The sequence below is a fragment of the Myotis yumanensis genome, unplaced genomic scaffold (genome assembly GCF_028538775.1).
Source record: "Myotis yumanensis isolate MYYU_CA2020_CCGP unplaced genomic scaffold, mMyoYum1.0.hap1 SCAF_3, whole genome shotgun sequence".
Lineage (NCBI taxonomy): Eukaryota > Metazoa > Chordata > Mammalia > Chiroptera > Vespertilionidae > Myotis > Myotis yumanensis.
Genome location: NW_027223754.1, coordinates 213,561,568 through 213,577,055, shown reverse-complemented (window position 1 = coordinate 213,577,055; position 15,488 = coordinate 213,561,568).

Here is a 15,488-nt window from a genome sequence, read left to right as displayed (position 1 = left end):
GCCGCTAGCCTGGACCCAGGCTCTGGGCCTTATCTGCTGTGTGACCTTGCTGAGCCCTCCCACGGCTCTGAGCCTCAGTTTCCCTACTTTGCAGGGTGGTGGTGGGGGACCTCCTTCCTTCTCGCCCCTCACCCGGGCCACAGCCACGCAGAGGCGGCCGCAGTCAGACCTGGCCCTCACTGACCGCACTGTGGGCAGAAGCTGCGGTGACTCGCCTGCCCAAGTGGTCCGTGGGGCTGGGGGAGCAGGGGTGTGTGCGCCCCAGTCTGGGGGCGGGGCTTGTGGGAGGAGAGCGGGCCTGGCCCAGGCCAGAGGGAGGAGGTGCTGCTGGTGGTGGTGGGAACAGCCCTCTCTGTCCTTGGGCCCCTGAGACTGGGTGGGCGTGGGGGGTTAGGGATGGGGGGGCTGTGAGCAGAGGTGGCCAGTGTGTGTGTGTGGGGGGCAGCCCCGAGGGATTGTAGCAGACAGGCTGGAGGACTCTATACACAAGTTATGACAGAAAAAGAGTAAGCCCTGGCCAGTGTGGCTCAGTGGGTAGAGTGTCGGCCTGCAGACTGAAGGGTCCCGGGTTCTATTCCCGGTCAGGGCACATGCCCAGGTTGCAGGCTCGATCCTCAGTGGGGGGCTGGGGGGGGGGCATGCAGGAAGCAGCCGATCCATGATTCTCTCTGCTCATTGATGTTTCTATTTCTCTCTTCTTCTCCCTTCTTCTCTGAAATCAATAAAGATATATATTTAAAAAGAGAGAGAGAGTAAGATAGAATTGTGACCTATGGACCAGCTCTGTCCTATAGAACTTTCTAGAATGATGGACATGCCCTCTATCTGCACATCCCAGTGCGGTAGCCACACGTGGTTGTTGAGCACTTGAGATGTGGTTGGTGGGAATGAGACACTGAGCGTGTGATTGTTCCGTTTTATTTTATCTATTTAAAAAATATTTTTATTGATTTCAGAGAGGAAGGGAGAGGGAGAAACTGAAACATCAATGATGAGAGAGAATCATGGGTCGGCTGCCGCCAGCACACCCCCTACTGGGGATCGAGCCCACAGCATGTGCCCTGACCGGGAATCAAACCCGGAACCCTTCAGTCCGCAGCCGACGCTCTATCCCCTGAGCCACACCGGCGAGGGCTGATTCTTCCACTGTAATTAATTCAGACGCAAGTAGCCACACGTGGCGGTGGCCCGAGGAGGGGGACAGCCCGCCACGGGATGCGACAGTGCGTCAGACAGACTTGCCCACCAAACGCGTGAACACCGGAGGCCAAAGCATTAAGACTATGATGGGAATCATGAAAGAACAACATCACTCGGAATTAGCAATGCTCAGGCCATAGATGCTGGGAGGAAAGGGCATGTGCGCGTGGAGGGATGGGGAAGAGCTAGAGATGAAAGCAAAGCCATCCCCGGACGAAGGCAGAAGCGAAGGGCACAGAAGGAAGAGACACACAGATGAGGCCTCCAGACGGGAGGGAGCGGGGACGCGGGAGGCTCTTTCATCCCAAAGGACTGAGATCAAAGGGTCCGCGGTGGAACGGAGATGTGGGTACGAGGCAGAGCCTCACCACGGGGACACGCACCCGGCCGTCCTTCAAGGCCTGCTCCTGGGTTTTACAACAAAATTTCAGAACAACCTGGAAGTCACTTAATGAAGAGCACGCCCCACAGGAGGGAAGCTGACCCGGGCTGGGACCCGCCGAGACAGAGGCGGGGAGACGGCGGAACTCTAAAGGGAGAGAAATGAATGTCCTTTGGACACCCTGGTTAAAAACAAAAATCCTGTCGCTCACAAGGAAAAAGACCAGACCGCCACTGGGTGTCAACTGCTGTGCTTCACACCAGAAGACGTATCCCACACGGCCGAGGAGAGGGCATGCGAGCCCGGGGGTCCTACAAAGTACGCCCCCCCCCCACCCTCACCCCCCACCCCACGTTGAAGGCTGCAGAGAAGCGGTTCCTGCCCAGGGCTATTGCTCCCAAAGCATTTCCTGAACCAAGCCGACAAGAGAACGAGCCCCGGGGGTGGAAACGAGAGCCAGCGAGCGCAGGACGGGATGAGCAGTGACTGCGTTTCATCCTTCGAGGTGACCATCCCTGGGATGATGCGGACGCGGGAAGCATGTGGAGGGTGCGAGAAGGGGGATCCGGGGGGTTCGCTGGTCATAGAAACATGGTTTCACATCAGAAGCTGGGCCCTGGCGGGTGTGGCTCAGCTGATTGGGTGGGTCCCTGGTTGATTCTGGCTCAGGGCACACGCCTGGGTTGTGGGCTCCATCCCCTGTAGGGGGCGTGCAGGAGGCAGCCGATCGATGTTCCTCTCTCATCAATGTTTCTAATCTCTCCCTGCCTCTCCCTTTCTTTCTATATCTATATATATATATATATATATATATATATATATATATATATACTAGAGGCGCGGTGCATGAGATTCATGCACTGGAGGGAGGGGTTCCCTCAGCCCAGCCTGTGCCCTCTTGCAGTCCAGGACCCCCCCCCCCCCCCCATCGGGTCTAAGCCGGAAGGCAGACATCCCTCTCACAGTCTGGGGCTCTCGCAGTCTGGGAGCCCTCACTTCTTATCACCTGCCTGCATCGGAGGCAGGAGAGGCTCCTGCTGCACTCGGCAGCCATGAGCCCAGCTTGTGGCTGAGTGGCGCTCCCCCTATGGCAGCGGTTCTCAACCTGTGGGTCGCGACCCCTTTGGCGGTAGAACGACCCTTTCACAGGGGTCGCCTAAGACCATCCTGCATATCAGATATTTACATGACGATTCATAACGGTAGCAACATGACAGTTATGAGGTTAACAATGCAAATAATTTTATGGTTGGGTCACAACATGAGGAACTGTATTAAAGGGCCAGAAGGTTGAGAACCACTGCCCTATGGGAACACAATGACCATCAGGGGGCAGCTCCTGCATTGAGAGTCTGCCTCCTGGTGGTCAGTGCACGTCATAGCGACTGGTCGTTCCGCTGTTCGATTTGCATATTATGCTTTTATTATATAAGATATAGATATATATATTTTTAAAAATCTTTCAAGGAAGATAAGCCTGGAACATCTCACACCAAACATGCAAGAAGCTGTCCAAGACCACTGGGGCCGGGTCAAAATGACCCAGAGGCCACGGAGCAGCCTCCGGCTGGGCAGGGAAGGGACCGCTGGGGCCCTGAGCAGGACGGTGGGTGCGGGGGAGGGAAACACGTCGATGAGCTGGGGTCCACGGGCCCTGAATGAGGCCAGCGGTTCGCATTCACAGGGGCCCGGGAAGCAGCGTCACTCTGAGCCTCACAAAACGGGGGGCACCGGCACTTCCCTTCTCTCCCCTGCGTGTCGCCTTCGTGACGCTCAGCTGATGAGGGCAGCTCTCTCTAGGGCAGCGGTTCTCAACCTGTGGGTCGCGACCCCTTTGGGGGTCGAACGACCCTTTCACAGGGGTCGCCTAAGACCATCCTGCACATCAGATATTTACATGACGATTCATAGCAGTAGCAACATGACAGTGATGACGGAGCAACGAAAGTAATTCTATGGTTGGGGGTCACCACAGCATGAGGAACTGTATTAGAGGGCCGCGGCATCAGGAAGGTTGAGAACCGCTGCTCTAGGGGATTCCAGCTGACAGACAAGGAAGCAACGATGGGGTCTGAGTAGCGTCCAGGGCTTCAGGGCGAGGGCGGGCAGTGCCCACCAGCGGCCCGAGGCGACGCGGCATCGGGGGAGCTCTGAGTGGGGCCCACTGCGCCCAGGGAGCCGCCTGCCCAGACACACTGAGCCTGACCGATCCCGCCACCACCTCTGCCCCGTATGGCAGCCACTGCCCCACCCCAGCTGCACGTTTCCATTGAAATTAATTTAAATTAAAGGAAAGGAAGAATCCAGTCCCTCCGCTGACCGAGCCCCGTTCCAAGGACTCTGGCCACCTGGCCGGTGCCCGCGGGATCGCTGGGCACCGCCACCTCCGACAGAGCCACCGCTCTCCGCACCCGGAGCCTTCACTCCCCTGCAGGCCTGGGTTGGCAGAAGCACACAGCGGGGACCTGTCGGACCTGGGCCCCCGTTGCTGAAGCACAAACAAGCAGGCTAGAAAGCAGGTAGAGGTGAAAGTGCTAGGAGACCAGGTAGGCCCCCAACTTCCCCAGGCCTCCCCAGACCCAAACCTTTCCCCCAAAGCCCCTCGAGGGCCCCCATCCCCCAAGGGCCCCGTGACCCCTCAAGGCCTCTAAAGGTCCCCCAAGATTCCTCAAGGTCTCCCAAGATCCCAGACTCCCCGAGGTTCCCTAGACCCCCATAATGTCCCCCACAGGCCCCTAAGCCCTCCCAGGTCCCCGAGACTCCAGGCCCCCGGGACCCCAGGCCCCAGGCCTCCCTCTGCATCCTCACCCCCCTCCACCCGCCTCGCTTCCTGGGAGGCTAATCCAGTTGCTCTGGGCCTCATGTCCTGCGGCAGCTACCGTCCTGGCTGATCCGTGCAGTGCCGCCGTGGGTCATGTGACTGACTGCCCAGCCACGGTCACGCCTGTCAGACTCGGCTGCCCCCAGCGCCACCATCAGTGAGGCCCGGCGTCAGCTCTCCCGCAGGACCCCGAGGAGGCCTGGCAGTCAGGGAGCCGCCTGCTGCCCCGGGCACCCCTGGCACCCCGGGCACCCCGGCCAGAGTTGCATTCAAGGGCCGGGGACGGGACTGGATCCCTGAGCAGGTCCTGGGCCCCCCCAGCGCCCGCCGTCAGTGGGGAAGCTGGAGGCCCAGGGCACTGCCCAGCCGGCCTCCCCCACCGAGGCTGGGCCCTGCAGCCCACAGCCTGGAGCAGCCACAGCCCACAGCTCAGCCTCCCCTCCAGGAGGGCGGGGGGCCGGGCGGCTGCCTCCCAGGACGGAGGTGCCTGCAGCTCCAGGAGCCTGGGGAACGATGAGCCCTTCGAGACCCGAGGCCCTGGCTCCTGGTTTAAGGGGGAAGAGAAAGACCAGGAGGGAGGAGGGCTTGGCGATGGCTGCTTGGCCTCCGGGGCCCTTGGTGCCCTCCCTGCCCGAGTGGGGGGTGGTGTGTGGGGGCCCTGGAGCCTGCCTGGGCGTGCCCCCGGCTCTGCTGCACACAGGCTGTGTGACTCTGGCCAGGTTACTGAGCCTCTCTGTGCCCGCATCCTCGCCTGGGAAGCAGGGATCAAGCAGAACATGCCACCCGGGGTCATGAGGAGCAGCCGGTGAGGGAGTGTTTCCAGCATTTGAGCCAGTGCCGGGCCGTGGTGAATGGGGTGTAACTGGAGCCGGGACACCGCATCCGACCTCATTACTCATTTACGCCGGCGCTCAGGCAGGTCCCGGCGGCGGCCGGGCTGACAGGTGAACAGAGGGGCATGCCACACGCACGCAAGTCACCGCGTCCATGACAGCCTGGGACCTGCGATCTGTGCGGGGTCCGGGTTTCCAGGGACCCTGAGAGGCAGGAAGGAGCATCCTGCCTGGTGGTCAGGGAAGGCTTCCTGGAGGAGGCGCTTGTGGGCCGGGCCGGGAGGCGCGGGCTGACAGTGACAGGCTGGAGGCTGGAGGGACGTGTGGGCTGCACACTCCCCTCCCGTCCTTCAGCTCAATCCTGAGATCGGGGCCCTAACACCAGCATGACCTCCCCCCCGCCCCCCCCCCATGCAGTTCCTGTGAGGTATCACTCCCTCCAGGCCTCCAGCCCCTGCCGGGGCCCAAGGCCATCACCGGCGCTGCTGAGAGCCGGCCTAGGAGCCCCGGGCCTGCCTGGGCAGGGCCCGCGCCCCGTGAGCTGCACTGACTGCTGGGAAGACAGCCAGTGCCCGCCCCAGCCTGCCCGGGCACACCCTCTCCCCCGGCTCACCACGACGTGCCGTCCAGGCCTAGCCCAGCTGTCACCTCCTCGGGGAAGCACCCCTGACCCCCAGGCCGGGCCAGGGGTCTCCGTGGGGTCTCTGGCCTTGGGGCTCCCTGTGTGACATGGATGGAGCACGAAGTTACATGTGACAGGAGCGCCCACTCAGAGAGGCTCAAGCAGAAGAGGAAACGTATTAACAGGTGTCCGTGCCAAATCCTGAGCAGCCTCAGGCATGGCTGGATCCAGGACCAAAGGGTCTACCTCTTTCCACGTCGGCAGCCCTGGCCGAACCGGAGCTTTCCACTGCCCGGCTGCTCTACAAACAGCGGCAGAAGGGGGCCTCCCTGGCTGTAGCCCACCTGGCTGAGTCATCCACCAACACCCCAGAAATGAAGGACTGGGGTGAGCTCTACCTGGACCTCGTGGCCTGGGAGCGGAGGAGGGGGTGCAGATAGCCGTTGAAGGGGAAGTGAGCTGGCCCGGCAGCAGCGCAGCTGGCTCATGACCGCTGGCTCCCCACCGACCACCTGCTGCTCAGGCAGGAACAGTGTCTGAAGCATCCGGGCCCGGCCTCGCCCTGCACCAGGCCGGCAACAGAGCCAGGGCTCTATCCACGGGCTCTGGGTGGGCTCCCCAGGGCCTGGCCCGTGCTGTTCCCTCTGCCGGGAACAGCCCAGTCCCTCCCTCCTCCAGGTCTGCTCTCCCAATCAGGTGCCCGTGGGCGCTCTCACGCTGTCCTTCGGCCTCCTGACCTCTCGTCCCATTTCCTGCCTTCTTACCGTTCTTCGCTGCTTCCCGGAAAATTTCCCCAGCTCCATCCTCCCATTCACGGATTCTCTCTTCAGCTGTTTAATTCGTGGAGTTTAAAGTTTCAACATTTACAGTTTCACTCGTAAAAGTGCTACTTGGTTGTTTTCCAAATCGGTCTGGCCTTTTTCTCTAACATCCTCTTTTTCCTTTTTTAAAAATTTTCTTCCTGTTCCATCTTTTATCGCTTCTTCTATTTCAACCGTTTAAATATCTGAAGTCTGGGAACAGCTAAGTTCATTGTTTCCTGCACTTCGTCATTTTCCCCCGAGTTTGGCGTTGGCCAAGCGTCACCCCAGGAACCCGGAGGCCTCCATGGGGCACTTTCCTCCCGAAAGGAGTTGTTTGCCCCTGACAGTCCTAACGGGGCACCCCCAACCCGGGATGCGCACTCACCGCCCTGGCTGGGGAGTCCCGTCTATGCCGCGACTTCACTCCAGCGCTGCATGGTGTAGTCCTCCAGGGACATGAGTCTGGTTCTGTTCCTACCTGGGCCCTGAGGCAGACCCCACGGTTCCGGTCCCGCCCTCGGCTGCAGGCAGCTTTCCTCGGGACCACGCTCCCCTAAAGAGGGCGCCCTCCTCTGAGGACCTCAGCCTGAGGTGGGAGCCCTGGATGCCCCCCTCTCCGCCCTGCACCCTTTCTCAGGAGCATCCAGGGAAAGGCTGTGTCCACCTCTCTGGTCCCAGCTGTTCTTTTGTTTGTCCCTTTTGTGGATGGGGGACGGGTGGGTTAGGAGCTTGCCCAGGCCATGACCTATGTGTAGACAGAGCCCGGAATCTGGGGACATTCTGCATTTCGGGGGATCTGATCACCATGCTCCTGGAAGTGGAGCCATCCGCTCATTCTGGGTGTTGTGCCCTGGCTGTCACCTTGCTTCCTCTGTTTAAACTAGAGGCCCGGTGCACGAATTCATGCACCAGTGGGGTCCCTCGGCCTGGCCTGCGGGATCAGGCTGAAACCAGCTCTCCGACATCCCCCAAGGGGTCCCAGATTGCGAGAGGGCACAGGCCAGGCCGAGGGACCCCCCTAGTGCACCAGGCCAGGGAGGGATGCGGGAGGTTGGCTGGCTGGGGAGGGACTGCAGGAGGGCACCAGGGCATGTACGGCCTGTCTTGCTCAGTCCCCATTGGCTGGACCCCAGTAGCAAGCTAACCTACCAGTCAGAGCATCTGCCCCCTGGTGGTCAGTGCATGTATAGCGAGCAGTTGAGCAGCCTTAGCATATCATTAGCATATTACGCTTTGATTGGTTGAATGGACGACCAGCCGACTGAACACTTAGCATATTAGGCTTTTATTACATAGGATATACTAGAGGCCCAGTGCATGAAATTCATGCACGGGGGTGGGGGGTGGAGGGGGTCGCTCAGCCCAGCCTGCAAGGACGCCAGCGTCCCACGCCCCGGCCTCCGGCCAGAGGCCCCTCCCTCCCTCTGCTCGGCGTCTAAATACTCCAGTGTGCATTTCCTATGAATGAGGCTAGAACAGGGGTGGGCAAACTTTTTGACTCGAGGGCCACAATGGGTTCGTAAACTGGACCGGAGGCCGGAACAAAAGCATGGATGGAGTGTTTGTGTGAACTAATATAAATTCAAAGTAAACATCATTACATACAAGGGTACGGTCTTTTTTTTTTAGTTTTATTCATTTCAAACGGCCGGGTCCGGCCTGCGGGCCGTAGTTTGCCCACGGCTGGGCTAGAACCTGCTCAGCACCCTCAACAGGGCCTTCCTTCCCTGTGGCTAATTTGGGCTTCCTCATACTGTGGTCTCAGGAAAGTTGAACTATTTTTGTAGCTTTTAAGAGGCAGCATTCCAAGCAGCCAGCTGTCCCGCCCCGCACCTGCGTGCACTGCCCACAGGCCCTCTGCGAGCGGGGCGGAACGGAACGCTGGCCCGGCCGCCGCCATCTTTGTCACGTAGTGATGGCTAATTTGCATATTCTGTCTTTATTAGATAGGATTCTTATTGTTGTTAGAGAGGAAGAGAGAGAGAGAGAGAGAGATAGAAACATCAATGATGAAAGAGAATCATGGATTGGCTGCCTCCCTGCACGCCCTACACTGGGGATCAAGCCCACAATGCGGGTATGTGTCCTGACCGGGAATTGAACTGTGACCTCCTGGTTCATAGGTCGACACTCAACCATTGAGCCACGTCGGCCGGGCTGGCTTCTTACCACTTGGCCAGGGCCGTTTGCAAAACCCTCTGAGGTGTCCTGGTCTTTATCTCTAATAGTCTCTTTCTCCTTTTTTAAAAATTTTCTTCCTATTCCATCTTTTATCACTTCTTCTCTTTCAAACATTTAAATATCTGGAGTGGGAGGAGAGGGGCATTCAGCTGTACCTTGGCACGCCGTCCCCCCACCCCCCGTTGTGACTTTGGCACGCACCCCACCCCCCGCCGCTCTGAGCCCCGTTTCCACATGGCGAAGCTCTGCACCAGGCGGTCACCTTCGCGGGAACAGAGCGGGCCGAGGCGAGTTCGCAGGAGGGTCAGCCAACGCCAAGCCAGACGCCTTTCCGCCGCTATGGAGGAAGATGCGCAGGCCAGCCGTCCCGGGCACACAGCTGGAGAGGGTGGCGAACAAGCCAGACCCGCCTTCCTGGGCGCCAGCCAATGAGGGGGCCGGCGGACGGGGAGCACACGGACCTGAGTCACGCCGAGCATCCAATTAGCCGGTGTGGACAGAAGTTGGAACTCGCAGGAACCGGATGCTCTGCCAACTGCCCCTCCTCGCCCTCCGTCCCCGGGCGGCAGCGTGTCACGTGGGCAACTGCACGGGGGTTCTCGGCTCCGCGGCCCCATCTCCTGCGCCTGAGGCCAGCAGGTGGCACGGCCGGTTCCAGCCTCATCCATCTTCTTCCCTTTGATCGGGGCAGGGCCTGCTGCCCTGGAGGGAGGGAGCGCATAGCTCAGCAGCTCCGGGTCCCAGCAGGCGTGGCTCGCCGCCCTGCCCAGAGCCCTCCTCCCTGCAGGGCGGGGGCCGGAGCCAGTGCCGGCCTGCACCCCTAGATGACACCAAGAGGCCCCCCCCCCGGCCTCAGGCCAGCTGTCCCCACAGGGCCTCTGCTGACCCCCAAGAAAGAGGCCTCTCTGAAGAGCAGGTTCCCTTCGCTCGCCTTCCTCCCGGGAGGGCTGGCCACCAGCGCCCGGCACTGGGGCTCCTCAGGCGGAACCTCTTGCTCAGAAGCCGCAGGGTCTCAGACCTGCCCCATCTCAGGCACCCGAGGGCCAAAGCTCCCACGCTCCCGGAATGTGGGGTTCCCTGTGAGGTCAGCCCCAGGCTCTGGCAGAGGCACGGAGGTGGCAGGGTCCTCGGGCTCAGCGTCAGGCGTCCCCTGGGGACGGGCACCCCCGCGCCCTGCCCTGGCCCAGCAGCCTGACTAGCCACCTCCCACCCTGGTTGTCAGGGCAGCTGCCCCTCCCCCTGCCCCTGGCACCAGAGCCCCGGCCTGCGCTCTGTTTCCAACACATCCAGGCAGCGGGCCGGGTGTTGAGTGTTGCTAAGGGGCCGGGGCAGGACATTCCATCGCCCCCAGCAAAAATAGCGCCGATCCCGTCAGCCTCTGCTCAGGGAGCCGGGCCTTCCGGTGGCAATGCCCCTCCTGCGGCACCCTCTGTCCCCCAGATGGGGGCGCCCTCCCGGCACGCGGCTCTCACTGACTGCCTCCCAGGGCGGCACAGGCGGTGGCTGAGCTGTAGATGGACAGGCTTCAGGAGGGAGGCACCCTGTGAGGGCCCCACGCGGGTCAGGGGAGGCCGGGGCCGGGCACCTGGGTCACCATCACTCGTCACTGAGCTCAGACCTTGGGAACCTTGGTTTTTCTGTTTCTTTTTTTAAATATATTTTTATTGGTTTCAGAGAGGAAGGGAGAGGGAGAGAGATAGGAACATCAATGATGAGAGAGAATCATGGATCGGCTGCCTCCTGCACGCCCCTTACCCGGGATCAAGCCCACAACCCGGGCGTGTGACCGGGAATAGAACTGTGACCTCCTGGTTCGTGAGCTGACCACTGATCCACACCGGCTGAGCGGTTTCTCTATTTCTTGCCCAACCCACTTCCACTCCATGGGCGGGTCCCACTGACTCCTCTCAGAACCCTGCCCACCCTCCACGACTCCGCCCCTCCACGGACACCTGCCCCTCCACAGCGGGTAAGTCCCCGTCAGGGTGCCCAGGCATGTGGCCTCCGGACCCTCTGCAGCGCCTCCACCAGCAGGAGCCATGGTTCGGAAGATAAGACCTCCCTGCACCGTCCCCTCAGGTGCCCAAGAGAAACCCAACCCCGGACACGTCCCCGTGACCCTCCCCACCAACTGCCCCCACTCCTGCCTCGGGGCTTCTGCGCTGGCTCTTCCTGCTCCCCAAGGTGTCCCCAGGGCTGCCCCACACCCTTCCATCTGCCCCTCTGTCACCAGACACCTCACCCACTAGCTGCCCACCACTCTCTCCTTTACTTCCTCCTCCTGCAGCGCAATATTCCCCAGGTTTACGGTCTGTTCTCCCACGGGAATCATCTCTGGTGAGGGGATTGGCTGTTGTGTTCATCAGGGTACTGGATGGATAGTGAATGAATGAGTGAGTGAAGGAATGAATGAACGCGAGGAGAAAGCCAAGGGCAGGTGCCAAGCAGCTGGAGTGACCCTGCCGAGTGGCTTCCGGAGGCAGAGGCCCTGTGGGCCAGCCACAGTGTCAGGGGGCTGAGGGTCAGGGGACTGTGGGGGTCAGAGAGCTGGGGGTCAGGGGACCAGGGGTCAGGGGGCCGGGGGTCAGGGGACCAGGGGTCAGGGGACCAGGGGTCAGGTGGCTGGGGGTCAGAGCACTAGGGGTCAGGGGACCAGGGGTCAGGGGCTGGGACTGAGGGAGCTGGGGGTCAGGGGGTTGGGGGTCAGGGGACTGTGGGGGTCAGAGAGCTGGGGGTCAGGAGACTGTGTGGGTCAGAGAGCTGGGGGTTAAGGAACTGGGGGTCAGGGGACTGTGGGGGTCAGGGGGCTGGGGGTCAGAGGGCTAGGGGTCGTGTCCAGGCAGGGGCAGGAGAGTGGAGGCCTCAGGTTCCACCTCATTCTGCCAATCCCGCCCGCAGCAGGTTAGGGCCCCTCTCTGTAGCCTATAGGGACCAAGGAAAGTCCCCTGTGAGCTATTGATGACAGTGCGGTTGTGGTCACAATGTCAAAATCCTATATAATAAAGAGCTAATATGCTAATTAAACCAGACAGTGGAACGACCTTCTGGAACCACCTTCCTAAATGACCAGTGGGCAGGGCCATGGGCTGCGGGGCTGTGAGGCAGCTGGGGCCACGAGGGCCAAGGCTGCGAGGGCCAAGCCCCTTGCACAAATTTTGTGCATTAGGCCTCTAGTCTATAATAATAAAAGCTGCTCATTAGACGGGACAGCCAAAAGACCTTCCGGACATCATTCCGGATGTCCTTCTGGACAAAGCTGCGGTGTCAGAGGCTGAGGCAGTTAGGGGGATCAGGCAGGCAGGTGAGCTCTTAGGAGTGATCAGGCATGCATGTGAGCGGTTAGGGGCGATCAGGCAGGCAGAGGGGTTAGGGGTGATGAGGCAGGCAGGAAGGCAGCGTTCCCGAATTGTGAGAGGGTGCAGGCCGGTCTGAGGGATACACCCCGCCCCCTGCATGAATTTCATGCACTGGGCCTCTAGTATAGAAATAAAGAATAATTTCAAAGCCATTTTGTGCTCAATTTTGAAGAGAGAAGTGCTTCGCCTTTTTTTCTCCCCTTGAAAGTAAAGGTTATTCAAATAGTCAAAAAGTGGCAACAGCCCAGCCCGTGTAGTTCATTTGGTTGAACCAGGAGGTCACTGGTTCGATTCCTGGTCAGGGCACTGTCCGGGTTGCAGGCTTGGTCCCCAGTGTGGGGCGTTGCAGGAGGCAGTGGATCGATGATGTTTCTCTCATCAATGATGTTTCTATCTCTCTCCTTCCCCCTTCCTTTCTCTCTAAAAAATTCAATGAAAACATTAACATTTTTAAAAAGTGGAAACAACCCCAATATCCATCGGCACAAGACTGGACACACACGACAGATCCATGTGGGGGCACGTTAAGCAGCTGTGAACAGAGCACAGTGCCCACACACACTACAACCTGCGGGTCTTGGGTGCTGTGCTGAGTGAAGGGCGGGGACCAAAGGCCACCCGGAGAGGACGTATCTGAACAGGCACCGCCATCGGGGGAGGGAGGGAGGAGGCGGAAGTGCCTGCTGATGGGTTTTTCAGGTGGTGAAAATGTTCTGGAACTAGATGGTGGTGGCGGTTGTACACATTGTGAATAGACTAAGAAACATGGGAGTGTGTACAGTTTTAAAAGGGTGAAACTGCCCGGCCGGCGTGGCTCAGTGCATGAGCGTCAACCTATGAACCAGGAGGTCACGGATCGATTCCTGGTCAGGACACGTGCCCGGGTTGCGGACTTAATCCCTAGTGTGGGGTGTGTAGGATCGATGATTCTCTCTCATCATTTATGTTTCTATCTCTCTCCCTCTCCCTTCCTCCTCTCTGAAATAAAAATAAAATATATTAAAAATAAAAAATAAATAAAAAGGGTGAATGTTACCGCTTGTGAAATGTATCTCTAAAGAGGAAAAAGGGAGATCTGGGGAGAAATGAGGCCGTGAGACAGCAGTGCCCCCGACGACACTGGCTTCATGATAATGTGTGTGCCTGTGTGTGTGCGCATGCGTGCACGTGTGTGTATATGTGTGCGTGCATGTGTCTGTGTGGGCCTGTGTGAGTGTGCCTGTGTGTGCCCGTGTGTGCATGCTTGTGTGTGCATGTGCACGCATGTGTGTGTGTGTGTGTGTGTGTGTGTGTGTGTGTGTAGGGAATGATGTCAGCCACAGCGGCGGTGCCTGTAATGACACAACCAGGTATTTTCCACTGTGGACCCGGCAGAGCTGAGTCTGCCTGGTGGCCCCTGGTCCCCCTTCCTGTCCCAGCACAGACGCCGCCCCCGCTTGGCTGTCCTGCCATGGGTGACCTTCCTTGGTCCTTGGGAGCCCCCTGGCCCAGCTGCCTCCCCAAGAGCAGCCCCTGTGGCCTCCAGGAGCGTGGGGACTGGAGCTGTTCCCTCCTTGTCTGCCCGTTCAGGCCATTCTCCAGGCGGGTGGCCCAGCTCCTGTCGGCCTCACGTGCAGGGGCACTGGGCCCCTCACCCTGCAGAGCCCAGTGTGGCACAGCGGGTCACAGGGCCCGCGGCCTGAGCTCACAGACACCAGGGCTGGGCCCTGCTGCTGTTGGCCACCTGCTCAGGGGCAGGGACTGTGCTCGGCCACTAGAGGCCACTGCAGCCCCAGTTGGGACCGGGAGGTTTGCCTGGGACTGGCTGGGTGCTTCTGGGTGGGGGGAAGCGTTTTGGTGCTTTGTCCTGCCACCCCCACGGCTCCCCAGAAACGAAACGGCAGCACCAGGCACAGGACCTGTGCCCATCACCCCGTGTCCACAGTACTCCGTCCATCAGGAGATTGGGGAATCCAGCCTGGCACATACCAGCTTCGAGAACCTTCCTGGAGCTGATGCCTATCCAGGGGCTGCGGGCGCAGGTTGCTCAGGGCCAGGCCCTTGGGAGCACCTGAGGGCGGGGAGCACCTCCCCCAGGGCCCCGCGGCCACACCTCAGCCCGAGAAACCCCTGCGTTTGCCATGTGAAGGCTCTGCCAACCTCCCAGCAGAGAACACTTTTCCGTGGGGTCTTCCCGGGAAGCGCAGGCACAGGAGGCGCGTGACGGGCTCATGCCCCCGTCCCTGCTTCTGTGGACGATCCGGTGAAGTCAGGCCCCGCTTTGGTTCCATGCTTAAACTTCCGAAACTTTCCGAGAGTCACTGTCCACGGAGCGGGGGCCTGGGGAGGGGAGGCAGCCTGCCGAGCTGTCTCCCTCTGAATTCCGAAAGGAGGGAGACAGGAGGCCGGGCCAGGCCTGCTTCCCGCGTGCGCTGCGGGCTCCCTTCGCTCGGCTGCTCAGGACCGGCCGGAAGGCGCCGTGGGAGGAACAGACTCCAGGATTCCCGTGGGTTCTGGTCCGCGCCCCCGGCAGCGAGGTGCTGGGCTGCTGTCTGGAGGGTGTACAGCCCCAGAAACCCTGGGCTCCCGTCTCCTGGTCAGTTTTCTTCCTTTTAAAGTGCTCACTTCCCGCGGACACCCCGGGTGCGTGAAGTACAACAGCAGCTCTGAGGGCCCAGGAGCAGCGGCGCTGGGGGTGGGGTACGCCGACCCCCAAGCCCCCAGTGTAAGCCCTGAGAGCCGGCGAGTGGGAGGAGAGGCCACCCCAGGGGGGCGGGCAGGGGTGCTGGCCAGGCCGCCCACAGCACTGCTCACCTGGGCCTCACCCTTCTGTGGACACCCTGGTGGGCTGGATCGGGGGGAGCCCAGATGCCCCTGGGGGTGGGATGAAGGGTCCCTGCCTCTCCGTGAGCATGGACACGTGCACGCACCGTTTAACCCACAGCACCAACCCCGGAGCACACGGGCCGGAGACAGTGATGGGCCCGCGCTCCGTGACAATGACACGGCATAAGGCTCAGCCCCCCGGTGAGTCCGAACGTGAGCCAGGCCTGTGCCGGCCTCCCCCAAGGACACCAGGACGCTAGACTCCCCAGTTACCCCAGCTGGAACAGGAGGTCGGTAGGGCCTGGCGAAGGTCACGTGACAAGTTAGTGGCAGAATGGAACTTGCCAGTGAGGCACCAGCCGCCTCAGAGTCTCAATCCCTGTTCCCTGCGGCAGGTGGACGGCCTGCAGCCACAGGCCGCGCTGCAGCGGCCTTTCACCCCCGCGCCTCCTTCCCAAGGTTCGTGCCTGCAGGAAAGTGCACAA